Here is a 26,796-nt window from a genome sequence, read left to right as displayed (position 1 = left end):
CCATCTGTTAAAATGTGGGAGGGGTGGTGATCCTTATCTCTATGGGAGATATCCTCTGCTGATGTGCCATCTGATAAGATCGGGGAATGATCATCGTTATCTATTCACAACCCATCCTTCCTTCAGAAGATATATTCCGTTAATGGGCCATTAAGTCCTATTGTGTGACTGATAAGATTACATCATCCCATTGGGAGATGCCCCAACCAGGGGCAGGAGTCAAGCCTTTCCTACCTAGATAAAAAACTGGGGTTTGGGACCCGAGGGCAGACCTTTCTACTGGATCCCAGAGGAAAGTCGGACCTTTTCCACATCATCGCTGGATCTTTGGAGGAAAACTGCACCTTCTACAGGAGCACTGCTTCAACAGAACCACATCCGTCATCCAGGAGGACTGCAGCCACCATTTATACGGACTGCTACCAACACCCTGACTGACAGGGTGTCAGGTTGTATTTCTGACTGTGTTGGTGGTTGTTTCTTTTATATTATTGCATGTATTTTATTTTTTCTCTTTTCTCCTATTAAATTGTATTACTGACTTGGAGTCTCGCACTGGTTTTACTTTCAAACCAACACACTCTACAAGCAGATTCACATTGTCAGGAAAATTAATCCACAAACACCAGAGGTTTATGTCCAAAAAGGAGACAGAGGAGTCCTTTTTGCTTTATTCGAATAAAGGGAGAGGCCATGGGACATTCCCCTGGGATCTCTCAAATTTTCGGAGGACACAGCCTCCTTTTTATCCTATTTTCCCGGCCGCATTTCCCTCTCTCTTTCCCCATTGGCTTAGGTACTTGAGAGGCACAGACTTCCCGGAACGCCTGATACCTGAAATTCCCCTTTAATGTATAACCCTGCCTTTTAATTTTTAATTCTTATAGAATTCATAGTTTTCCCCCCGTTGCTTCTTTCATCTTTCGATATCCAATTTCATTTCTCAGCAGCCCTACAGTTTGTTTGTAAAGGCAAATATCTCTTTCCATTCATCAATCAGTGGAATCCATCCCATTGTTTCTTTTATCTCTCAGTGCTAGCCTTATCTACAGGCTGATCCACAACTCATTTGTAAAGACAAATTCAACATTCCTCTCAATCCCTCCTCTTTTATTTTTAATAATTGTCTTTACAAACTTTAGCTATCATTTACTTAATTTTTTGTTCCTGAGTCTTTTTTTTTTTTTTTTTTTTGGTTTTGTAATTATTTGGAGCGACATCAATTTTTGTCCTTTTGTAACCATTTCTGGATCAGTAGGCGTGGCTATTACCTGCATCCCTTTGATCACATGTTGAATAAGTTGTACTAAGCAAGGGATCGTGCATGGTAAAAAGATTAGAGTTGCTACAGCACATAAGAGGAAAAAAAGTAATTGTTTAACCTATAGTCCACCAGGTAGCCAAGAAAACATGTCCCATTCCCATAAAGGTTTTTGCTACTTTTTCTCCTAAGGTCAAAACAATTATTTTCCCATTTTTGGCTCCAACGTAACTGATAATATAAAGGTAACATTATTAAGAGAAACATTCTGATTGTGTAATCTAATTTCCTAACTTAATTTTTACTTTCACGTTGTTTTTCACACCACTTGTGGCGAGTGAAGGCACAGAAACAGCTTAACATAAAGAAAACAATGACAGCAAGGGTTGGTCCCCAGTGACTGGAGATCTGAGAGGAGGGATGCCCACACAAACTATTTCAGCAGGCACTCTGTGGGTGGGCACACGAGGCTTCCCCCGATGTCGACGCACTGGCTGCTGCTCCAGTCCACTCCTGCGGAGTGTCAGTCGCGGCTTCCCGTCCTTCTCCTCCAGCTGAGATGTCCAAATCTCTGGGGCTGCAGAGACCTTGATCCGAGTGTGATGGGTCCAGCCGTGTTCAGCTGTCTTGATGGTTGTTCCTGTGGTTAGTAACACCTGGAAAGGTCCACGCCACTTCGCTACCAGTGGTGCTTCTTCCCACTCCTTAACTAGGACCCAGTCTCCCGGTTGGATGTTGTGAACAGCAAAGTCCAAAGGCAGGGTCTGTGCCAGCTGAGCTTCCTGTCGAAGAGATTTCACAAGAGACAGTATCCGAGCCATATATTGTTTTAAATACACATCACTTATCTTTATCCCCCCACTCGGCTGAGAATTACAAGGGTAAGGAATTCCAAAGATCAATTCAAAGGGAGATAATTTAATATCTTCCCTGGGTCTGGCTCTTATCCTTGCTAAAGCCGGGGGCAGGAGCCGTACCTACGGCATCTTAGTTTCTATTACCAGCTTCAGGAGATGTTTCTTTATTTCTCCATTCATCCTCTCAACCTGGCCCGAACTTTGTGGGTGCCAGGGGGTATGGAGGTTCCACCGTATTCCTAAAGCAGTCATAACTCCTTGAAGAATTTTTCCTGTAAAATGAGTTTCCCTATCTGAATCTATCACTTCCACCATCTCTTATCTTGGAATTTTTTTTATTCCAAAAATATTTTAACAACTGATCCTGTAGTTGCTGACACAGTTGGAAATGCTTCTGGCCACCCGGTTAATTGACATACTATTACCAGAAGATATTTAAATCTTGCCACTCGAGGCATTTCAGTAAAATCCACCCGGCATCTCTGGAAGGGACGTACTGCCCAACGCCTCCCTCCCCTGGCCAGTTTCTTTGTAACTTTGTTGTTGGTTTTAGCACAAGTCAAACAGCCTTCAGTGGCTCGCTTTGCCAGGCTAAAGAGACCAACAGCAGTGTTCATTTTGAGGAAGGCTTCTGCCAGTCCTCGGGAGCCCCAATGACTCCCTTCATTAAGTTCTTTTAACAATTGTAAGGCTAGAGCTTTTGGTATCCACTGCTTACCATCCCTTGTAAACCAATTATTTTCTCTTTTCTCTGCCCCACTTTTTTTAATTATCTCAAGTTCCTCTGGTGGAAAAGAGAGTTTCTCTGGCAGCGGTGCAGTTACTGGGAGCAAAGGCAGGATCTTAGAGACTTCTGGCAACAATGCAGCTTTGAGAGCTTCTTCATCAGCCAGTTGGTTTCCTATTGCCTCCTCCGACCATCCTGCCTGATGCCCCTTAATGTGGATTATCGCCACCTTTTTTGGTAAATTCACTGCCTCCAATAGGCGAGAGATTAAGTTCTCGTGAGCTAATGTCTTTCCTTTGCAGCTTAATAAACCTCTTTCTTCCCATAGTTTTCTAAATGCATGTATTACCCCATATGCATATTTAGAATCAGTAAATATATTTACTGTCTTGTCCTGGTATAATTCACAGGCTCTCACAAGCGCGTACAGCTCTGCTGTCTGAGCTGATCAGGTGTGTGGTAACCTCCCCCCTTCCCTTAATTGCTTCCCATTCACGATAGAGTATCCTGTAAATCGTTTCCCTTCTACCACCTTGGAGGACCCATCAATGAACACATTCTCTCCCTCAGGCCAGGGAATATCCCGTAGATCTTCCCTAGCCCGTGTCTGGAGGTCTATAACCTGGATACAATCATGGATTTCTTTCTGGCCCCCCTTTTCTCCAGGGCCATTTAAATAAGAGGCTGGATTAAAAATTTCCCCACCTTTAAATTCTAAATCCTCCTGTTCCATTAAACAAGATCCATACTGTAACAATCGAGCACTCGTCATCCACTTAGAGGCTCTCTCAGTTAACAAAGCTTTAATCTGATGTGGGACTTTAACAATGAGATACCCTCCCCTTGTCAGCTTTCGGGCCTCAGCCACCATCAGAGCTGTGGCTGCAAAGTACTGCAGACAATGGGGCCAGCCTCTGGCACCGGGTCTAACAACTTAGAAAAACAGGCAACAGGCCTCCGTGTTCCCCTATGCTCTTGCACCAAAATTCCTTTAGCATGACCCTGTTTGACATCCACATATAGCTGAAATTCTTTTTCTGCGTCTGGAAGAGCCAAGACTGGGGCCTTAACCAATTTGTCTTTTAATTTCTTAAAGCTTTTTTCTCCTTCTGGTGTCCATACCACAACATTAGGACTGTTTTGAGTTAAAAAGTTATATAAAGGTCTGGCCACCACAGAAAAATCCTCGATCCATGCTCTACAGTACCCCACCAACCCTAAAAACTGCCGTAACTCCTTTTTAGTCTGGGGTAATGGTACCTGTAAAATCCCTTGTATCCTTTCTGGATCAATACACCGTAACCCTTCGGACAGAATGTGTCCCAAATATTTGACCTTCTTTTCTACCAACTGTGCTTTCTTTTTGGATACTCTAAGTCCCTTTTTTGCAAGAAAATTAAGCAGCTTTACAGTAGCCTCTTCAACCACCTTTTCCTGTTCCCCTGATAAGAGCAAATCATCTACATACTGCAACAACTTGACTCCTAAGGGTGGAGTAAACTCTCTTAATATTTTCTGCAAAGCTTGCCCAAACAGAACTGGTGACTCTGTATATCCTTGAGGGAGTACTGTCCATGTCAATTGTTGTTTCATCATTTTCCCTCCTTCCTCCTGTTCCCACTCAAAAGCAAAATACTGTTTACTATCTTCTGTGATTGGACACCCCCAGAAAGCATCCTTCAAATCCAGTACAGAATAATACTGATGTGAAGAAGGGATTTGATTTAGGATTGTGTATGGATCTGGAACTGTGGGATGCCTTGGTTTGACAATCTCATTTATTACTCTTAAATCCTGCACCATTCTGTAGGTTCCATCCGGTTTCTTAACCGGCAGGATAGGGGTGTTATAGGGAGACATACATGGGTTTAAAAGACCTGCTTTTAGCAGGGACTCAATAACAGGTTGTAACCCCTTCTTTCCCTCCCTTGAAAGAGGGTATTGCTTTTTAGACACCACTTGTCCTGGTTGCTTCAAAGTAATTTGGAGAGGCTCTATGTCCAGTTTCCCATATTTCCCTGGAGCTGCCCATACTTCTGGATTTATTTTAGCATAAGCCTTTTCAGACATTTTACACAAAGATATCACAGTTTCGGACTCCGTGTCACTTCGTACAATACTAATTTGCATTCCCATTCTAGCCATCAAATCTCTTCCCAGTAAATTACAATCACAATTAGGAACAAACAAGAATTCATGCAGTTCAAATCTGTCCCCCACATCTATTAACAGCGGTTGAATAAAATGCACTCGCTCATCCTTCCCGCTTACTCCTTGAATAACCAAGGATCTTTTTGACAATTTCCCCCCCTTAGGTATAAAATTTAAGGTGGACCGAGACGCCCCCGTGTCTACCAAAAAACACACCTCCTCTCGATCCGGACCCACCTTAAAAGTTATTAAGGGCTCTTGAGTGGTGGGTCTTTGGTATAATAGGAGCCCCTGACACCCCTAACAATCCATTTCTATTATTCTCTGGACTTCCTCCTCCTGAGGGTCCAGTTGTTTTTGCGGACACTCGTTTTTCCAATGCCCTTCTGCCCTGCAGACAGCACACTGGTTCTTCCCCAGCCGCTGTTTGGGTCGGCTGTCCCCTGCCGAGGAGGGAATCCCTCTGCCACTTCCTTGTGGCCGACCCCGTCCCCTCTGTCCCTGGGGACCCCTTGGACCCTGCGGTTTATTCCTCTGGGGCTGCAAAAACTCTGCCATCATCTTTGCTTTAGCTTCTGCCTTTTCCTCATCCCTTCTTACACATATCTGCTGCGGTTTTCTAACCAATTCCTTTAGAGGCTTATTTTGCCACTTTTTATCTTTTTGTACCCCTTCCGTATATCAGGCCAGGCTTTAGTAACAAATTGTACTTTAAGCAATGTGTTGAAGGCTGGCCCTTCAGGATCCATCCCCCCGTGCTTCCTCAAGGCATCCCTAATCCTCTCCAACCAATGAGGGCTTTCCTGTTTCTCCTGTTCCAACGACAGAGCCTTAGCTCTGTTGTTCGTTCTGGGAGCCACTGACTTGATTGCCCTAATCAAATAAGCACGGCAATCACGGTGAGCCAGACTGGCCTGGTTATTTGGGTCCCACTGGGGGTCTGCCTGGGGGATGGCATCACCCACCGTAGGTGCATTGGGTCCAGCCCCCCCTGCTGCTTGTGGATGTTCATCCTCCCACAGCTGCCGAGCTTTCAGCAAAATCATTCGTTTCTCTGATGACTCAAACAAAATTCCCAAAAGAAAATCCCAATCCTTCCATGTATAATCCGCATTTCCCAAATATTCCTCTATCTTTTCCCCCACCCCTATGGGATCATCCAAATATGGGGGTAATTCTTTTTTCAACCCTCTTATATCCTGGGTAGTGAGTGGTACAATTACAAACCCAAATCCTCCCCCTTGACCCCCCAAAGGAACTTGACAGAGTGGCATCTGGTGTACCCCTGTCTCTTGGGGGGCTTCTGATGCCCTAAACTGAGTTCCTCTTCTAGTTCTGGGGGGTGATACAACATGCTGCTCCCCTCCCCCTACACCATTATCCTTCTCAGGTGAGGCTGTAGGAATAACATTTCCCTGATCCCCTTGCTCTGAAAGTTGAGGATACAGACGACCTGCAGCTGGCTCTGGGTCAGCTAGCAACACTGGAGGACAAGACGGGGGAAGGTGCTGAAAAACATCCCAATCCTCACCACTTTCCTCTTCCTCCTCTTTTTCCTCTTCTCCTTTTTTTCTTAACACATAAATTTCTCTTGTTTCTTGTCTGACCCATATTAATCCACATTCCCTTTCAGTCCATCCTTTCCAATTCTCCTCTAGATACCTCCACAAAATTCTACACAAATGAATTTTATCTGTTCCATAAGGTGGCCACATAAGTCCCCTTGCCAGCTTATACTCTGGCCACACAAAATAACAATATTTTACCATAATTTCCATAGTTACTTCTGGGTGAATATACAATCTCTCCCAAGACCTCAGCATTCACCCCAAGGGACTCTCCGGGGGTATTATGGGATCGTCATCCCATTTGCCGGGGCCCCTTCGCGGCTTCACCTTTCCAACCCTCTCTGGGTGCCCCGTTTTACCTGTGCTACCCTCCATGGGTGCCCTCTCAGGTTTACCTGTGCTACCCTCCATGGGTGCCCTCCCAGGTTTGCTCCCCGAAGATCCCATTTTACTCACCGGTGAGATTTTCAGTGGTCCTTCCCTGCGGACTCTTCACGGACCCCCCTGGTCCGCCACTCGTCTGTCTCCTGGACAGTCTCGGGAACCCAATCAATCGCCCGGTGCCGGCCGGCACCAAGGGGAGCTGATCACCGAAACTGGGTGAGGCGCGCCTTCAGCTCCGCTCGCCGTCCGCCACCCCGGACGGTGGAAAGATCCCGGACGAGCCCCCAAATTGTCAGGAAAATTAATCCACAAACACCAGAGGTTTATGTCCAAAAAGGAGACAGAGGAGTCCTTTTTGCTTTATTCGAATAAAGGGAGAGGCCATGGGACATTCCCCTGGGATCTCTCAAATTTTCGGAGGACACAGCCTCCTTTTTATCCTATTTTCCCGGCCGCATTTCCCTCTCTCTTTCCCCATTGGCTTAGGTACTTGAGAGGCACAGACTTCCCGGAACGCCTGATACCTGAAATTCCCCTTTAATGTATAACCCTGCCTTTTAATTTTTAATTCTTATAGAATTCATAGTTTTCCCCCCGTTGCTTCTTTCATCTTTCGATATCCAATTTCATTTCTCAGCAGCCCTACAGTTTGTTTGTAAAGGCAAATATCTCTTTCCATTCATCAATCAGTGGAATCCATCCCATTGTTTCTTTTATCTCTCAGTGCTAGCCTTATCTACAGGCTGATCCACAACTCATTTGTAAAGACAAATTCAACATTCCTCTCAACATGGTCTGTTTGAAAAGACATATTCATCTTATTCCTTCCTCTCCCACATATTCTTGGTGGTCGGGTGCTCCCACTGGCACCACACTCCGCACACAAGGCCCACACACACTCCCCTCCTGCACACACACATACACATACCTCATGCACCTCGGCACACAACCCTTCACAACACACACAGGCTTTTTTCCACTGCCTTGTATTGACTTGCTCACTCATCCCTCACCTGACTTCCTTATCCGTTTGTCCAGGTCCAGCCTTACCTTTACTTCTCCTTTGAGCACTTGCATTGCCTTGCCTTACAAAGCCACTACTTGCCTTGCCTTGCCCTTGAATCTGTGATTATTGATAAAAGATTCGTGTTAATCACAAAAGCATTGGGGTTTGTATAAACCAGAATACTAAGCTCTGAAGTGAAGCATGGACACTAGATACAGGAAATTATATGATAAAATCATTCTGTTGAAAATCACCTTCTTATGTTATATTATGTTGTATTATGCTACATTATATTATGTTATGTTATGTTTTCCAAATAAGTTGTATCGGCTGCCAGCTTGCAAAATTAGACTTCCCAATAGTCCTTCCTGCCTTTGTCTGATCAATACTGCTTATCTCAAGGACCAGACTTACAGAACTTCTCTGGTGGTTATCTACAAGGACCAGATGGCTATCTGTGACTGATTATCGCCCAGAGGCTTTGTGAATTTGTGTAAGGATGTTTATTCAACCACCACTGCTTATGACAACAAAAAACCAAAAATTATGGATTACAATGAGAAACCACAGTACAAGAAGAGGCTGCAAACCAAGGTTCGGTGGAGTGTGGAGTGGAGCATTCCCTAGCATGCTTCTTGCTCTTTCTATATCAAATAAAGCAATCTAAATTTTGCTGAATATCGAGACTTTTGTCTCTCATTTATAACAAGCCCCTCTCTTGTCTTGCATTACTTTGTTCCTCCCTCCCTCACCTGGAATTCAAGACCCCTTTTTAGTGACATTTCCTGGCCTTTCTCCCTGTCTGCTCCTCCTATGACTCTCAAAGTTCTCATGTATCTCTCGTGTTTCAGGAACACATGAGGGAAAGCCCAGGGAAGGACGCATGCTGCCAGACTTATCTGCCTGGGCACCTTTTGTCTGGCACCAATCTGTGCATGTCTTGAAGTTTGGACAGGCAATTTGCATTTCACCCTTGGGCTCCAGGCCCAAAATGACAGTTCTTTTGCATATGAAGGAAAGCAGGTAGCCCAAGTGTTTTAGGTACGCCCACATGAGATCAAGGCTGGATAGAGCATTCTGCCCTGGCTGCTTTCAAGTACCAACATCTTTGAATGTACCTCTCACCTGTGTTGCCTTGCCTTGGCCACCCAACAGTTCCCTTCCCTTGACCTTCTGACCCTCTCTAGCCTTGCATTCTCACGTGTGCCCATGCCCCACCCTTGACCTGCCTACTTATTTCCTCCAGGGCCTTGCCTAGCCTTTCCTGTTTCTGCCTGGCTACCTATCACTGGGCTTACCTTCCTATCCCCAGCATTACCTAGAACTTCTGGGCCTTCTCTCTCCTACCACTCCAATTCCTTTCCCCTCACCACTCTGGCCTTGCCAACTGCTCCCTTGACTTGCCTACAACTGCCTACATGGGGTTTACATTGCCTTATGGAGGGCAAGGCAAAGAGTAGTAGGCAAGGCAAAGCAAAACAAGGAAGTTGTAGGTAGGGCCAGGCAAGGCAGACATAGGCAAGGCAAGCAAAGCAAGGGTAGGCTAGGAAAAACTAGGAATAGTACTCAAGGCAAGGCAAGGCCAAGTGGCTTTTTATGCCTTTCCTTGGAAAGCAAAAGATAAAGTGCTAGTGTGGTTGGAGCAGATGTTAAAGCTACCGTGGGGAGGAATAGTCCAGCAAGATATTTCAGTCCTGGCCCCTTTTGTGTAGGTGTATTTGTTGGATACATTCAATACTGGAGTTGGATCAGCTCCTGGATGTTTTGTATTTTGGGGGAGGGAATGCCAGTTCTTTTGAGATGGGCTTGTAGTTCCTCTCTTTGGCCAAGAAAGCAAGTTTGGATGTGCACTTTGGGAGGTTTTAGTGAATTTAAAGGCTTTACCCAATAGGCAGTTCTCTGGTTTAGAGCTGTTGAATTTTCAGTGGGAATGCAGATGCCAATCTGATGAACCTTTTGTCCTTTATTGTGTGAGCAGTCCCTGCTGCCATTCTGTCTGGACTCTGTGAAACTGAAAGCTTAGGACAGTACCTAAGAAGGAAAGTGCCCATAGCAGGGTGTGTGCTCATAGTTTGATGGGTGCAGTTGCAATTGTAGGCAGCAAGATCATTCTCTGCTGGCGCTTTAGTGAGCTCAGTTTTTGTCAGAAGTTTTCAAGTTTGTTAGCGGACTCTAAGATGAAGAGATTTGTTAAGGCAGAGGAGTTTGTGTTTCCTTTTGAGTGTGGTGCAAAGAAGAGTATACAGCTAGAAGGGGAAGAAAGGGAAACCTTTTTGTGCTGGCACTGCAGATTTGAGAACAGGGACACTTGCAATTTGGCTCTGCACTCGGGGGTTTCAAGCTGGGCTGCATGCACTTCCTTCTAAGTCGACAGCGCCACCGTGTGGTTTTCTTGATGAACGCTGACAGTTTTCTGTGTGATTAGCTGCTCAGCATGTAACTCGCACGCACCGAACTGCATCCATCTCCCTGGAGATACGCACTTTCTCTCAAGCTCTATGTACCACCCTACCCTTTCCATCTCACAGATCCCAAACCCCTTCAAAACATCCTGCAGCCGATTACAAGAAAAACGTCCTACAACAAAAAGACAGTGCTGGATTTCATAGTCCTTTTGCAGTTTGTAAACTAGACAAAACACACTAGTGATTGGCACTTTCCTTCTCAACTATATATATCAGCACATTTTCCCAAGGTTGTAGAGTCCATCGTTACAGCAAAGTGATTCCAGCTGCAGTTCAGACTGAGACATGTGTCAGGACAGAAAGCATTTTGCTGCCCTAGCCTTTTTCTTGCGAAATATGCTATCTGCAGCTCAATCACATTCAAACACTTTCTGTGTGTCTGAGTACAGGCTGCTAGAGATCACACAGAGGGAAATGTCAGGACAGAAGATATTTCTAAAATACTCCCTTCTCTTAGCACCATTTATGTTGATCACAATGCACTGTGGCTCTGTACGTTCTTTAGCAGCTAGACCTGCTGTCACTTTTTCCACTCACAATCTTGCAGTCTTCATTGCAAACGTCCAGCAGCTGTGCCTATAGATAAAGGCTCTAGAAGTAAAAGACTCTGCAGACCTGCACCTTCCTCTTGCCTCACATAAGACACATCAAACTCTCGTGTGCACTCTGTCTATCCTTTTTTCCCTGCATCTATCATTGTGTTTGTACATCTATCATTTGATACACGATCAAAGCACACACATGCATTGGTGGTCATAGATGGAAGCTTTTCAGTGGAGAAAATAGTCATTTTGGCAGAACACTTTCATGAACCTTCAGAGAAACCAGAATTAACATCAGCTCCTAAGATCCCCGCTGAGGAACCCAGCCCTCCTTGGGACACCCAGTGCAGCAGGAAGGGAAAAGCAAAGCTTGTAATTGAAAAAAAGAACATTAATACACCAGCCTATAAAAAATATTCACATTGCAATAGTGGGAAACAGCCGCATTTACTATTTCCTTGGTTTTTATGATGACATAAATATGGAATAAAAACACGTTAAACACAATATAGAGCTATTTTTTACAGGTCTTCATTTTGGCAGCCTGGATGAAAAATGTCTGTTCCTGCACTTACAGCCAGCCCAGTTTATAACCATCCTTAGCCTCACCCTTCCTCACCTCCCATTTCCCACCACTCTGCTCAGGGCTTTGCACCTCATGCTCTTTCCTCCTGCAGCAGCATTGCAGCAGAAGACAGTGAAGTAAACCATGCCTCCCCTCCCCCAGCTCCGCACCTTTCACCTTGCTGGCAAAGAGAGCAGCTGCCTCCTCCTGATGACTGCTCCCGGCTGCAGGCAGTTATGGCTCAGGCAGCTCAGCCATCTATTATTTCTTCCTTGATGCATTTGTGCTGTCCTCCATTTCCCCGAGCCGAAGGGGAGAGGGGGTAAGGAGGAGGTGTCCCAGGGAGAATCGCGGGGAGGTGGCAGGATGGGACAGGCACGGGCTACTCTCAAGAAGGTGGCTGCAGCAGGACCTCCGCAGAGAGAGGCGTCCGTGCTCCTGCCCGCCCGAGGAGCGACTGAGGCCACAGATCGTGTTCCCACACCTGGGAAGACCAGAGAAAATCGCGCCACGTCAGCGTCAAAATCACGCACAGGCAGCGAACTCAAGGAAGCAGAGTCCTTTGTTTCCCGCCCTTTTGCCACCATATTTGGAAGGTCAGACAAATCACTATCTTGGGAGTGGCGTCAGGTGACTTCTGCCTGTCCTTGCCACCATCTTTCTTGTGACTACAGCCACTTCCAGTGTAGCCTCCATTTTTATTGTGGTATCTTTAAGGCCCCCCACCCCTCACAATAGTATCCATCGAAGTCGGCTGCCTGAACCCGGCCCCGACACTGGCTGACGCCAACTGATCCCACGCTCTCAGCACGATTTTCCACCACCATTTCCAGCAGGGTCAGGGGCACCAGAGCTGGGCGGTGGCCACGCCTACTCTCGGCTGGAGTCCTGCTGTTGTCGCCATCTTGAAAGCAACACACGCGGGGGATGGGAAGCCCTGTTCCGACCTCACTTGCCCTCCCGCCCACCCGTCTGTTGCACCCAGCCAGTGGCACACTGTGCCTGTCCCCCTGCCACTGGCTGAAACCGGCCCCACCAGACTGCCCCCGCTGTCGTCATCCTTCTCAGCCAATGCGTCCCTTTGCACTCAGAACTCTCCTTTACCGCTCCCCGCTATTAACAGACACCTCCCCGCTTGACGCTCACTCCATGCGCGGCAGCTGCAGAGTCCACCTCGCCGCTGCCATCCTTCCCCCCTATTTCCCCCTTGCGCGGAAGATGGTTGCAGTACTGAAATACGTCCACAAGGCGGCAGCACTGCCACCGAACCCATCCCAGGGCTGTGAAGGGAGGAAAAAAGGAACAAGCCCCATCCCTTACAAAAAGTTCTCTAAAATAAATGCCCCCAAATAATCCCTGACCAACCAAAACTAAAAAGCCTGCCTCAAACCAAATAGAAACCAAGAAAACCCTTTACTCTAAACTATATTTAAATATATTTTGTATTTGTATTTCTATGTTTATATTTAGAATCTACATTTACGTATTATTCTATATTTACATATATTATATATCATACATAATATGTTATAGTAATACATATAATATTATTTACATAATATACCATATTTAGACATGTTTTGATTGTTGTGTTTATACTTAATATAGATTTATATTTACATTTGTATATTTATATATTTATTGTATAGTTTTATATTTTTTAAAATTCATTTCTATTCTAAACTATAGTTTAAACTATATAAATTCATTAACTCTACACATCAGAACCACAAAAGTATAAAACCTTAGTCGACACTAGTACACAGTACACACTAATCTTGTCACGACATATAAAAACGAAGCCCATTTCTATTGCTAACATAACCAAGCCCCACATTCAACCCTACTAAAAACGAAAATAAACCTAACTATAAATAAATCTAAAAAATCCCACTGTGACTGGCCTAAAAAAGGCATTTGTTCTAAACATAAACCTCCTTCAAACAAATATTTCAGAACCCTAAAAAACTCAAATACACATTTAAAATACCTACTAATGAAAAAACAGCACAAAAAAACCCAAACAAAACAAAACAAAACAAAAAATCAAACCGATACAGTAAACTCAAAACCCTACAACTGATCCTAAGCATTACTAAAAAACCTCAAAGCTCTACCTTTATATTAATTCACAAATCATAACCAATACTCTATAAAAATAATTTTAAAAATAAAGAATAGCTAATTAAATGCATGAACAAAACCAGTCTAAGCTACTAGAAAATTTAAAAATATAACTACCTGAATTAAATAAAATATTACCCATAAAAGCCCACCATATTAAATGCACCTATCCCCAAAAATAAAACTAACAAAACCACCAAAACAGAATTAAATCAAAACTTATCAACATTTAAACTAAAAAGCATAACATTTAAGTAGTAGACCATAGCCTTATCATACACCAACTACAAACAAAATAAAACAATACAAGGAATTATTATAAAAACACCTTCAAAGCACTGAATTTAAAAAAAAAAAAAAAAAAAAAAAAAAAAACAACAACAACAAAAACAAAAACACAACTTTCAAAAATTAAAACCTGCATTTAACAAAAGCTGTCCCATAAATGAACACCCGAAACTACACCAGCCGAGCTGGTCCTACCCAAAATCTCAATCATATGTATCAAAAGACTATTTAAAAAGACTATTTCAACTAATTTTACCTCAAATGCAAACTAACCCACCCATAACGTTATTTGGACTCAAAAACCAAATGACGCATAGTCAATAATACCAACAAATAAAGCAGCATGCTCTGTGCATATATACAGATGGCTGGGAACGAGCGCATACCCAAGAATGACTGTCACACCCATGTCCTTGGTCATTCCAACTTCCATGGGGATAATAGTGCAGGAACCTCCCACATTCCATGCCCTAGTACACCACCAAGACCAAGTCCTCACCCAGCCTTCATCAAATCATGCACAAGGTCTAAATGAGCCTTGAGCTTCAAGGAGCACTGTCTGCCTCAAAAATCCAAGCCTGCATGCAGAGGAAATGAACCCCACAAACAACTCAGTGAACACCAGACACACAGGATACCATCAGCCTGGACCTGCCATGAATTCAGCAACGGAGAAACTTGGGCCCGAAGGTCTCAGGACAGAGTGCAAAATTAAGTGAACACTGCTTCTAGAAGGTGCTCACCATCACTCCTGAAAGGCGTGGCTCAATTGAGAAGTAATACCAATGAAGCACGGACAAAAAAAAAGGCAAAAGACAAAAAAAAAAGCCTGGGGTTTATTTTCTTTAAGAAAACTCAACTACCTAAAGTTGGATTCAGGAATTCAGGTCAGTTCAGCTTCCTGCTCTCTGTGGAAAAAGGATCAATTCAGTCTACCCTCTAAGACAGAAAGAGAAGTTCTACATATTAAGGCAGTGGGACACATAGTATCATTTTCCCACCTCGGCCACAGCAGACACTTCTCTCTGCCCCAGGAGCTGCAAGGAATTGAGGTCAGTGAAATGACATCGCAGAATTGCTGTAAACACCAAGGCAGGAAGAAAAGATCTACCATTGGAAGGCAGCAAAAAGGGAAAGGTTACAGAAAAAAGCTCTGCGTACTACTTGATATTTATTCCCAATTCCCCAGCGAGAAGAACAGTAACCTACAACAATTAAGGCCGCACAGTCCACAGCAGCAGCGAGAGGTCTCAGCACACATCCAGAGAGGCAGTTCCAACATCTAGGATTAAAAAAAAAGGCAAAACAAAAACAAACAAAAAAAGTAGATTTATTTTGTTTTAAAGTCACTTGAAGTTCTTAAAACCAAGCCAACCTTCACTCTTGATTTTGGCTTGCTGATGTACATATGAGAAACAGCCCACAGTCATACAATCTGCTCTGCTTGCAGAATTCCTGATGCAAACCTTCACCTTTCCTACCCAGCGCTGAGGGAAATCTGACAGGGAATAACAAAGAAGCTTTGCTGAGAGAGTATCACCCCAGGACATCCAGATCTGCATGATTTTGTAGCGAACACACCCAAATTTGATTCCTAACTCCAATGGCTCATCCTCCAAACCCAAGCATCCCTATCACTGCTCCAGCTCCGGTTTCACTGGTTTCAGGGAAATATGGATACAGTTTATAAATACTTCTCTTCCCTGTAACTCAGTCCCTAGCCCTACATCCCCAGAGGGAACTTACTCCATCCTTTCTTCCCAATAGCACCTCTCTCTCCAGCACAAATCCCGCTTGTCACAGACACAACGGAGCAGTCCTAAGGCAATGTTTCCAGGAGTGGATGCAATTCCGAGCTCCCTGTTCCCAGGATAGCTCATCCATGCACACCCAGGAATCTCACCTCAGCCCAGAGACTCTCTGTCCTCAAAGGAAAACACAGCCTGATGGGACATGGCTTTGGCACCCCATTTCCTCTTCCATTCTTCCCTTTTCCACCCAACTAGGCTGCTGGAAATGGCATTCCCTACAAAGTTTATCCCAGCAGAGAGGAAAAGAGGAACCTGTGACTCACCCACGCCACAGGCAGGACCAAGGGGGCCCTTATTGTCTTCAGCTGTTGCAACGCCAAAGCTCTTGGAAAATATGGGGCAAGTTTGATGGTTTTTTCTGCCTGAAAGGGAGGAGAAAAGGGAGGTTAAGCCATTGTTCCTCACCATTCTGTGACTCCAACGAATCGACTTGATACTGTCTCAATTTGATGGTAACTATTTAAACAAACATTGTATCAAGAATCACAGAGACACTAGGCTTGGAATTCTCAGTGTTACAAGTACATAGTATATTATTGGCTTTTTGCAAATATTAAAATGCATGCTATATGTATAGTGTTGGAAAACGTTGCTGTATGAATACAGTTTCTTTTAGTAATGGTATTAACAAAACTTGGAAATAGCGGTGTGTTATTTTTCTTGGACTATAGCACAGTGATTGTTGGGGGTTGAATTTTTCCCTTTTCTTTCTGCAGAATTTTCCTTATTGTTATGCTAAGTATTTGGGGCTACACCCAAAAGCTCAGGTAGCTAAGGTAACAGTTTCTCTCGCAGGGGGGAGGAGAGGGGGAACACCGGAAAAGAAGAGGTGGGGTAGGGACCTACTCTCAGGCTCAGGCGCTCTCTTGCTTGTCTGGCTTGGAGAACGGTCGCTAGAAACTCCACTCTGCCATCCTGACGAGGTGGAACTGTCTTCCTTGGCTGTGGGATCCCGCAACCTCCTTGCTTGGACACTCTCTCTCTCCTGAATCTCCTGCCAACCTCAGACATCCTTTTGGAGCATGCAGATCCTTGAGCAGCGTCTCCCCTTCACTCTTCCCATCTGGGACACAGACGCCATTCACCGCAGCGCCCCTCCAGCCACGTGGGATCACCGCATCTGCTCCCTGCTCACCGAGAGCAGGCAGGCAGTGCCAGAGCAGAAACTGCACCACAGAGGAAAGGTGTCCACAACTGGGAGAACTGTTTACTGGGTTTTCTGCTCTGTTGCTGTTGATCTCGCAGTTATTGTTGTGTTTTGTTTCCATTGTTACATATATATATATATCAGTAAAGAACTGTTATTCCTATCCCCTTATCTGTAGGAGCGACAGTGGGCAGGACGGTCAGGACTGACAGAGAGACCTCTAAAGCCAGGTCTTGGTACTTGCAGTTTATTGCAAAGGGCATGGGTGAAAGGGCCCTGCTTGGAGCTGCCAGCCGCAGCTTGGAGCAGGCCTGTAAGAGCAAGAGAACAGGAGTAAGAAGAAGGCTGAGAGAGTAAGAGTAAAGAGTTAAGAGAGTAAGAGGTAAGGTAAGAGTAAGAGGTAAGAGAGCTAGGTTCTCGTTACAATACAATAAATCGTTTTCTAATTTTCACTAACCCATCGAATATAAGGTACAAATCCTATAGCATTTACATACAGCCCGTAAGAATTATTACATTACCATACTGTGTTGCACTTTAAACCCTAAAAACTACTCTTTGGACCCCTTCTGCCAAGCTAGTAGGGTCTTCTCTGACCCTTGGACTTGTCTGCAAGCGGAGGGAATTGTTCAATCAAGAGGGGATTACTTTTGGCTGGCCATACTATTGTTTTCTAGTTGTTCACTAACTAAGGTTTGGTATCTCAAAGATGGCTTTCATTTCAATCTTGCTTATAGTTTCCATATTCTCAAAATCTTTTGCCAGGCAATCATATTTATAAGGTTTTCCTGTTTCATCTTCCCCAACACGTATCTTCTGCCTGAGACCCCTTTTACTTTCAAAATCATAGTAAAGTGAAGGGGGGGGGGCGGGTTATGCTCTCCTTTCAAAAAAAGAGGTCTCTGTCTTTTTTAGCAAATACCTGTCTTTTAAACTAAGACAGTGATGTAAAAAGCTTTTGTCGACGTCACTAACTCAGAGAATGCTAAAAAGATATTCAGAAATTCTTCACATCTTGGATTACCCCATCTAGATGAAGTGATGGACACCAGAACCCCAGGGAAGGAATTTATTGATCGTCTGTTATCAGGGAGTGTGCAACAGGACAGAGTCACAAGGAGAAATAAAAAATATTGATTTACAGGGGGAGTGGGTGGGGACAGGCTGGGGGTACTCAAATGAATGTTTTTGAATTATGCATGAGGGTCTGTAAATATCCAACAGGCTGATGTATTTAAGGGGTGTCTCCAAAAGAGCCTGTTCATAGCAGAATGCCAAGCACCCAGCCATATTAACCCTTTCCTTTACTGTCTTTGTCTCTTATTGTCTTTTTATTAAACCTTTTAAAATTTACCAGGAAAGTAAACTTCATTTTTCACACTCAGCAACTGCTCAGCTAGGCTACTTCAAGGACTTTCCCACCCACCAAACGCAGCAGTCCCAGCTTGAGACAGCAAAATTGCTTGCTACAAATCCAATAAAAAATTGCACTCAGCTGCTAACGCTACAGCTGTTTTCACACACAGAGGACACCAGGCTGCTGTGAGATGCCCTTTGAGCAGCAGCAGCTGCCGGGGACCGCTCCCAGCTGGCTCAGACCATGCAGCACTCAGCAACAGCTGAAAGCGGGGAGCTGGAATTCTCCCTGGGAAGCACTGCCTGGCAAACTTTGACCTCCCATTCCCCCCTCCATACCTCTCACCTTTCTGGCAAAGAGATCAGCTGCCTCCTCCTACTGGCTGCTCCAGGCTGCAGGCAGGGCGATGACTCAGGAAGTTCTGCTTGCTGTCCTTTCTTCTTCGAAGTATTTGTGCTTTCCTCCATTTCCCCTGGCCGAAGGGGAGAGGGAGGTGGGCAGGGGGAAGAGAGAGGAGGCAGCAGGGGTGGAGCACGGGGAGGCGGTGGGACATGATGTGATGTCACAGGATGGGGGGGTCACTCAAGAAGGCGGCTGCAGCAGGATCTCGGCAGAGAGAGGTGTCCACGCCACTGCCCATCCCACCCACAGCACCACTTAGGCCACAACCCATGTCCGCATGCTTGGAAACACTGCAGAAAATCGCACCAAGGGGCTGGCAGCTTAGGGGTCACAGGCACGGAGGTGACTAGATGGAGTGGGAGTGGGCTTCTGCCTGCTAAAATTCTGAATAGAGCATGATTTCTCTCAGAGTTAAGATGTCACCTCCTAGAACCTTGGCAACCTTTGGAGAACCAAAAGTCTCCTCCAAAGTGACATCAGGAAACTGGTGGTGTGAGTTTTATTCCCATGGAATAGGGCCACTCTTTGTGTCCAGGACACTGGGGCCAGGAGTAGTTTTGTTTTACAGGGAAAAGGGCCAGCCTTTGTGACCAGGAGCCTGTAGCCAGGAGTGAGCTTCTGCCTGCTAAAATTCTGAATGACAAAAGATTTCTCCCAGACCCAAGATGCCACCACCTAGAGCCCTGGCTGTCTTTGAAGTGCCAAACACCTCCTCCAAACTGACAACAGGAAACTGAGGGAATGAGTTTTGTTTCCTTTGGAAAAGCACCACCATTTGTATCCAGGGCTCTAGGGCTGGGAGTGGACTTCTGCCTACTAAAATTTTGAACAGCATAGGATTTCTCCCTGACCAAATATGCCACCAATTAGAACCCTGCCTGCCCTTGGAGTCCCAAACGCCATCTCCAAACTGACATCAGGAAACTTGGGAACTGAGTTTTGTTTCCAATGTGAAATGGCCACTTTTTTTTTTTTTGTCCAGGTGCCTGTAGCTGAGAATGTGCTTCTGCTTGCTAAAATTCTGAACGGCACAGTATTTCTCTCAGACGCATGCTGCCACCACTTAGAACCGTGGCTGCTTTTGGAGTCCCAAATGGCTCCTGCAAACTGTCATCAGGAAACTGGGGGGATGAGTTTTATTTTCCATGTAACAGGGTCCTGCTTTGTGTCCAGGGGCCTGTGGCCAGGAGTGGGCTTCTGCCTGCCAAAATTCCAGCTGATGCAGGATTTCTCCCAGACCCAAGTGCCATTACCTAGAACTCTTACTACTCTGGGAGTGCCAAACGCTTCCTCCAAATTGACATCCCATGGAAACAAGCCACTGTTCTTTTCCAGGATCCTCTAGCCAGGACTGGGCTTCTGCCTGCTGAAATTCTGAACAGCACAGGATTTCTCCCTGGCCCAGGCTTCCATCACTTAGAACCCTGTCTGCCTTTCGAGTGCCAAATACTTCTTCCAAACTGACACCAGAAAACTGGGGTATGAGTTTTGTTTGCTTTGGGAATGGATCACTGATTGTTTTCAGGGACCTGTGGCTGGCAATGGGCTTCTGCCTGCTAAAATTCTTAACAGGGCAGGATTTCTCACAGACCCAAGCTGTGACCACTTAGAACCTTGGTTGCCTTTGGAGCTCCAAGCATCTCCTCCAAACTGACATCAGGAAACTAGGGGTGAGGTTTTTTCCCCATGGAAAAGAGCTACCCTAAATTCCCCTCTGCATCACCCTCTTCCTTTCCCCATTGGCTGAAATAAGTGGGAGGTAGAGACTTCCCGAATCACCTACTCAATGCCCCACTCTAATATGCACCCTCCTTCTGCTATCTAAAAGAAAGAAAAATAAACTCTTCTTAATTCTATTAAGTTTCTCTTTTCTTGCTCTGGTTTCAGGAATTTAATACAGCCTTTGCTGAGCAATACCCTCTGTTGATAAATAACAGTTTCTAGAACAAAGGATTTCTTCTGTTACTTCAGTAACTATAAGTTCCTAGCCATTCTACTAGCAGAATTACATGGTCTTTTTGTAAAGACACATTCATTTGACTTTCTTGTTGCATCCCAGAAACCTGGGTTTTTTGAGCTTATCTGTGCTTTCTGGCACTGACCCCCTGGACAACACTACTTTTGACCCGAGGCCTTGGAGAAGGCTTCCAAATTTGAGTAATGAAGTTAAAATCACAGGTGTGTAGTTAAAAAGAAGTGTGTGCTTTCACATGGTGAAGGGTTTTAAATCTGAGGGGTTTATAATATAGTAATAGTTATGGGACAAGATGGAGGAATTTGGGTGGTGTCTCCTTCAGTGCTCATCTTCCTTCTTCTTCATGGTTTCAAGTAGTAGTTTCTGGTTGGACACTTAGTGCTGCACTGAGGGTCATGGGAATTTAGTTATTGGGTTAAAAGTGTAAATAATATATTATAAATAATATAATATAAATAATAATAAATAAATAAAGTATAATATAAATATGGACTATTTAGCTTTAAGAGACCTTGTAGCTAGTTGGATTCATCTCCATTTTGCTTGCTTCTTGCTGGTGGCTAGAAGTGTTGCTGAACGTTCTGTACTTTTGATAAGATTTAATAAACAACCAAGCCTGAACATGAGAAAATCCATTTCCTTTATGTATTTTTAAATCCTGGCTCTGAGTGAAGACAGAAGAGACTCCAGACAAACCACAAATTAAGTGGCTCATAGCACACTGCCTCTCTGTACTTTCCAGAAGGCAAAAAATAGAGCTTTAATGTGCGAGCAGTTCCTGGTGCCGTTCCATTTGGATCTTGACTCTGCGAAGGTGAAAACTTAGGACAATACTTAGATCTGAGACAGAAAAGAGCCCATAGCAGGGAGTCTGCTCTTAGCTTAATGGGTGCACTTGAAACTATATGCAGAAAGATCTTTCATAGCAGGCACTTTTTTATTTTTACCAGACGATTTCAAGTTTGTTAGCAGGCTCTAGGTGCACGAAAAGCTTTGTTAAGGCAAAGCAGTCAGTGGCTCCCTATGAGTGTGGTGTAAAGGAGAGTATACGTGTAGAAGGGGAAGATCGGGGAAATCTTTTTGTGCTTGCATGGTAGATTTGGTAGCAGGGACGTTTACAATTTGGCTCTGCACTCAGGTTTCAACCTGGCTGAGTGCGTTTCCTTCTTTTCTGAGTCGGGAGTGCCATCGTGTGGTTATTTTCCAGAGCGCTGACAGTGCCCAGGAAAATGCTAAGCGCTTTCTTGGCCCATCCCCATTCATGTGGGCCAGTGCAGGGAAGAGCTCTGCTGTGGATCCTGGCTCTTTGAGACTGACAATGTGCTCCTGAATGTAGAAGAGAAGGAAGTGGAATCGGTTTTTTGGCTGAACAGTTTGTGAGCTGCAAAAATACTATAAATGCAGCATAGCCTATTCCTTTCAGAGCGTGTTCTATGTGATCAGCTGCCCAGCATGTAACTCGCAGGCAATGAACTGCATCCACCTCCTTGGATATATGCACTTGCTCTCAAGCTCTAGGTACCCTCCTCCCTTCTCATTCTCGCAGATCCCATCACCCTTCAAAACATCAAACAGCTGCTTACCACGAGAAAGTCCTAAACAAAAAGCCAGTGCTGGGTTTCATAGTCATTTTGTAGTCTGTAAACAAGACAAAACACACCACTGATTCGCACTTTCCTTCACAACTACGTATAGAGCATCAACATACTCTTTAAAAGTGGGAGTCCATTGTTACAACAAAACGCTTCCAGGTGCATTGCAGACCGAGACATGTGCCAGGACAGAAATCATTTGCTGCCCTAGCCTCTTCTCTGTGAAACCTGATAGCCACAGCTCAATCACTTCCACACACTTTCCGTATCTGAGTCCAGGCTGGTCCCTTTTTCTGCAGTAGCCAGTTCTAGAAGTCGGCAATGGAGTGGCGAGGGTGAAAAATGAAAGGTACATAGAGTCAGTGTGCCGCTGAGTTTCAGGGCTGCTGACAGAGGGGGTACTTGAAGAAGCTCTCTGTTTTGACGTGTCCTTATGGGTTAGCTCAAGCTGCATGTACTCCTCCACACTGAAGGTGTAAGGAAGTGCATTTCTCCAGGTTTTTGATAGGATGCAAAGGCTGTGCCTTACTTTTTGAAGCAGCAAGAGTATTGAGAGGTGAATGTGATGGTGAAGGAGTTTTTTGGCTGATCTTTTACTCTTTGGTACAGTGTAGTCACAAGCCTGGTGCTCTGCGGCTTCTTTCTTCGCCTTCTGTGGTCAGGACAGAACAGAGGTCCAGCAATGAGGTTCAGCTTTGCTGCATTTCTGTGTGTGGTTTTTCCTCATCTCTATGTGCAATCATTCTCTGTCTCAGAATCCAAACTAACTAGCTAGCTCTCGCTCTGCGAAATGTACCAGGAGAGACGTACTTGCTCTTCTTTCAAGGAAGGATTTCCTCACAGCAGCACAAGCTGGCCGACAAGAAGAGGGAATGAAGAACATGTTTTGTCCTGGCACATTTTTGTGTGTGACACGTCTCTCCAGATCTGTGGTCCTTGTGAGGCTGTAATGTGAGCACTGGTACTTCCAGCTGAAAAGGAGCATGTAGCTACTGCCGAATTCTGAGGACGCTGTCAAGGAAAGAGAACTGCCCCTGGAATGTGGTGCTAAATAGAAGCTTCCTTGCATCGGAGGCAAACTCCGGCTTAAAAGTTCTTGTCCTGGCACAGTTCTCTGTGCAGGGCGTAGATGGAAAGCTTTCCTCGTCGATTCCCACTGCAAGAGAGGCAGAATGTTGCAGGGAGCGCTGAGAAGAAACGTGCATGACCGAATCGTGCTTCAGCAGAAGCAGTGTGCTCAAGCACTTAGCTGCTGGCACACTGCTTTGTCGAGTAGCTCACAAATACTTGCCTCCAGGGAATGAACGTGCAGTGCATTCCAAAAGGCAATCAACAAAGCCGCACAAGTACTATGCTTGTGTGCACAAAGTTACAGGCTACAACAGGAACATGGCTGCCACTCTCTTTCCTTTCGAATTCCCATTAGCAGTCAGAAGGAGCAAGTTCAATGATAGCAGCTGCTTGTGCTGCTACTTATTTCTCTTCCAGCCCTCTGTGGAAACATTTGCAGTCACCTCTACAAGTTGCAGAGAACACAATGGTAAATGCCACAAAGAAGGGAAATATAGAGTGCAGTGAGGAGTTGGATGGAGCTTACGTGCAACAAGAAGAAGGTGAAGCTCAGCACTGGCTCTTAATTCTGGCCCCCGTTTTGGCCATTCAGGGTCAGATTTCCCCCAGATTATTTTCCCTATGTGTGGAGGGAGCAGAAAAAGAAGGAGGTTTCTCTGTGTCCCCAGAACGGGCCCCTTGGAAAACCATAGCTTAAAGATAATAAATGGCTTGTTAAATGACGAATTAAAAAAAGGAATCCAGCTTCCCCCCCTTGGTAGACCCGCTTATCTATTTCCAATATTAGTGGTTCATTTTCTTTTAGTGTCCATAGGCTAGCTTTGAATGTAAAATCCCTTGGGGATTGGTCAAAAGGTAGAATTCCTTTGGTAATTGGTGCAAAATGTGAAACCCTCAAAAAGATATAAAAACCCCTGTAAAACAATAACCATGGAACATGTTAGATTGGATGCCTTCATAGAATAAACTATGGATTTGAGCCTCTCTTCATGTTTTGATCTCTTCACCCTCCTGGTCTGAGAGCTCGCAGTGAGCTAAAATTCTATCTGGGCAAGGCTCGGGAACGTGTTCCGTCACTGAGGACTGCAGAAGCAGTCTCAGGGATCCCAAAGGGACCCCAAAAGCCCACTAGCGAGAAGTGGCGCCCAGACAGAGGTGGACTCTGCCCGCTTTCTGAAAATGGCATCAAAAATTGATTGTATTCATCTTAGAGTGTCACAAAAAATTTGGCAATTAAGTCTCTGTTTGAAAGACTTAACTCCACCGAATTAACTTCAACAACCCTGAGACAATTCCCCCCTCGGGCTGAAGTTGGCCAGCACGGAGTGAGCAGTACTAACAACCCATAAAAGATAAGCTTTGTAAGTATAATTAGCTTTTCTTCCCCTGGGGTATTGTTTTGGGGTTTTTTTAGTTTTTTTGTTTGTTTGTTTTCTCTTTTTTCTGCTCATTTGGCATGGGGTTCACTATGGGAAACCCTTTTTCTAAAATTATTCTTTCCAATAACTAAAGGGATCTTTATAATATAATAAAACAAACTTTATCCTCTGACAATTTCTCTTTTGCAAAACGCTCTTGTTCTAAGACTGTCCTAAAAAGATTTATAAAATGGATTTCTACTCACTTTTCCAAATTTAATAACCAAACTATCCTTTTAGATTCTTTCTGGGACACTTGGCATGAAAATCTATGAATGTCAAGCAAATACTGATTTTTCTGTAACCTCTTTTATTCCTCTTTTTCAACATATCATAAGAGCGAGACAAAAACTCGAAAAAAATACTGTCCCTACCTTCCTCCCACTCCCTTCGCCCCTTATCCCCTCGGACAACACACAAATCCCTCTCCATCCCTCCCCTGATCTTCCTAAACCCCCCGTTCCCACTGCCATAGCCCCTATCCCCCCGTTTTACCCCCCCCCCCTTACAGCTGCGCCCCCAGCCCCAACTGATGGCCCAGTCCCCATTCTTAATCCTATCCCTGCCTTCCCTTCCTCACTCCCTACCCCTAAGAGCCCTGACTCCATGGAAACCAACATTCCTACCCACCCCACTCAACATACGAACCCTTCTGATCCCAAACCCATAACAAAGCCGCAACACAGTGCGAGCATTCCCCAGCCCACACAAACTCACGCCCCCACAGCTGCCTCCCTGCCTCCCCATAACGCGTCTCCCATAGCCACCGGGACCACAGCCACGGCCCCTCTGCCCATCCCCCTACACACACCAGCACCCTCACAAACGACCCACTCCTTTGTTCACGCCGCCCTGAATTCCCCTAGCTTTGAAAACTCTCCCTACTCTGCGCTTCTGAATTTTCCCTCTCCGCCAGCTCAAAACCCCCCGTCCCTTCCCCCTCTCGGTATCCCCCCCTCCCCACGAATCCTCGGCTATCTCTCTCTCCCCAGCACCACCCCTCCCCGCAAAAACTGATAATGTAACCATAGAAACTAATTTCACTACCCAGTTTCCAAACTCCGCCCTTTACACAGCAAGTTCTCCACACCCCCAAGCTGCCACTCACCACCCACTGCCACAGCACAGCCCCACTCACCTCACACAGCATCAAACTCCTCTCCCACCTCGATTTTCCCCGCCCCAGACCCCGTTCCCTTGGCAACCGCCCCAACCTCTCCCTGTCCCATCCCTCATACAATACAGTACCTCCTTTGTTTCGTTCCAGTAATCCCCAAGTTACACAAACAAGTCTCAACACCTCCCCGCATAACCCCATGTTTTTGCCCACCGCATCGTCCCCTAACACTACCCCAGCATGCTTTCCCCAACCCCTAGCCCCCGACATCTCCCCTGTCCCCGTTTCAATCCCCGAACATCTTTTACCACCTCCCCCTCACGCTTTCTCGGTCCCCGCTGGTACCTCTGTTCCTTCTCCTGTCCCAGTTCCGTCCACAAATCCAGTCGTGCCCCCAACAAACATCCCCACTCTCCCCAAAACCCGTCTTCTCCCCGATACCGCCGTCGCACTGCATGCACATCCCCCGCAGCCAGTCCTGCGTCCTCATGACGACTCGCCCTGCGAAGCAGCCCCATACCAACCCATCTCCAGTCACATCTCGAATTTCAAACGCCCCACCTGTGCGGCACCGTTGGAGCAGCAAAGGTGTCTTGCACATCTGCGATTGCTGCTGCTCCAGCGCCACCCTGTGGCCAAACCATGCAACGCACCCACACACCTCCTCCTACACCTTCAGACCCCATCCTCCCCAAGTCCCCCTCCTCCAACCTCCCTCCTCGAGTTCTAAAAAGTGTCGTGCCCATAGAAGACACCACTCTTCCTCTGAATACAGCGGCAGTGATTCCAATGCCTCTGATTCAGAAGAACCAGATGTATGGGTCAAAGCAAAGTTACAAGCAACCCAAGATGGTAATTGGCAATTAGCCCAAAAAACCTCTGCCTTTCCTGTGATTTATAAATGAGGCCGCAGAGAAGGATCCACTAACAGAGCAGAATGGCAATCAACTGACACGAAACAAGTAAAA

The 26,796-nt window shown here is 45.4% G+C and overlaps 1 long non-coding RNA gene across 14 annotated transcripts; it reads right to left on the bottom strand.

Moving 5' to 3' along the window:
* Positions 1 to 632: 632 nt before the first annotated feature.
* LOC106862835 (uncharacterized) lies at positions 633 to 26,452 on the bottom strand. 14 transcript variants are annotated; one of them, XR_015803969.1, is made up of 8 exons: positions 23,820 to 25,165; positions 22,214 to 23,738; positions 18,599 to 18,725; positions 16,596 to 17,207; positions 16,013 to 16,111; positions 15,148 to 15,220; positions 11,697 to 12,010; positions 633 to 2,043 (listed from the first exon to the last, which is right to left on the bottom strand). It is a non-coding gene; the product is annotated as an uncharacterized LOC106862835 (long non-coding RNA). The 14 variants fall into 14 exon arrangements; XR_015803976.1 differs by lacking the exons at positions 633 to 2,043; positions 11,697 to 12,010 and adding exons at positions 12,507 to 14,846; positions 14,940 to 15,045; XR_015803975.1 differs by lacking the exon at positions 633 to 2,043 and having other exon boundaries at positions 10,544 to 12,010; positions 18,592 to 18,725.
* Positions 26,453 to 26,796: the final 344 nt, after the last annotated feature.

Source organism: Sturnus vulgaris, chromosome 5 (genome assembly GCF_052056855.1).
Source record: "Sturnus vulgaris isolate bStuVul1 chromosome 5, bStuVul1.hap1, whole genome shotgun sequence".
Classification (NCBI taxonomy): Eukaryota; Metazoa; Chordata; class Aves; order Passeriformes; family Sturnidae; genus Sturnus; species Sturnus vulgaris.
Note: the sequence above shows the minus strand (reverse complement) of the source record. Positions and strands in the feature narration are given on the sequence as shown.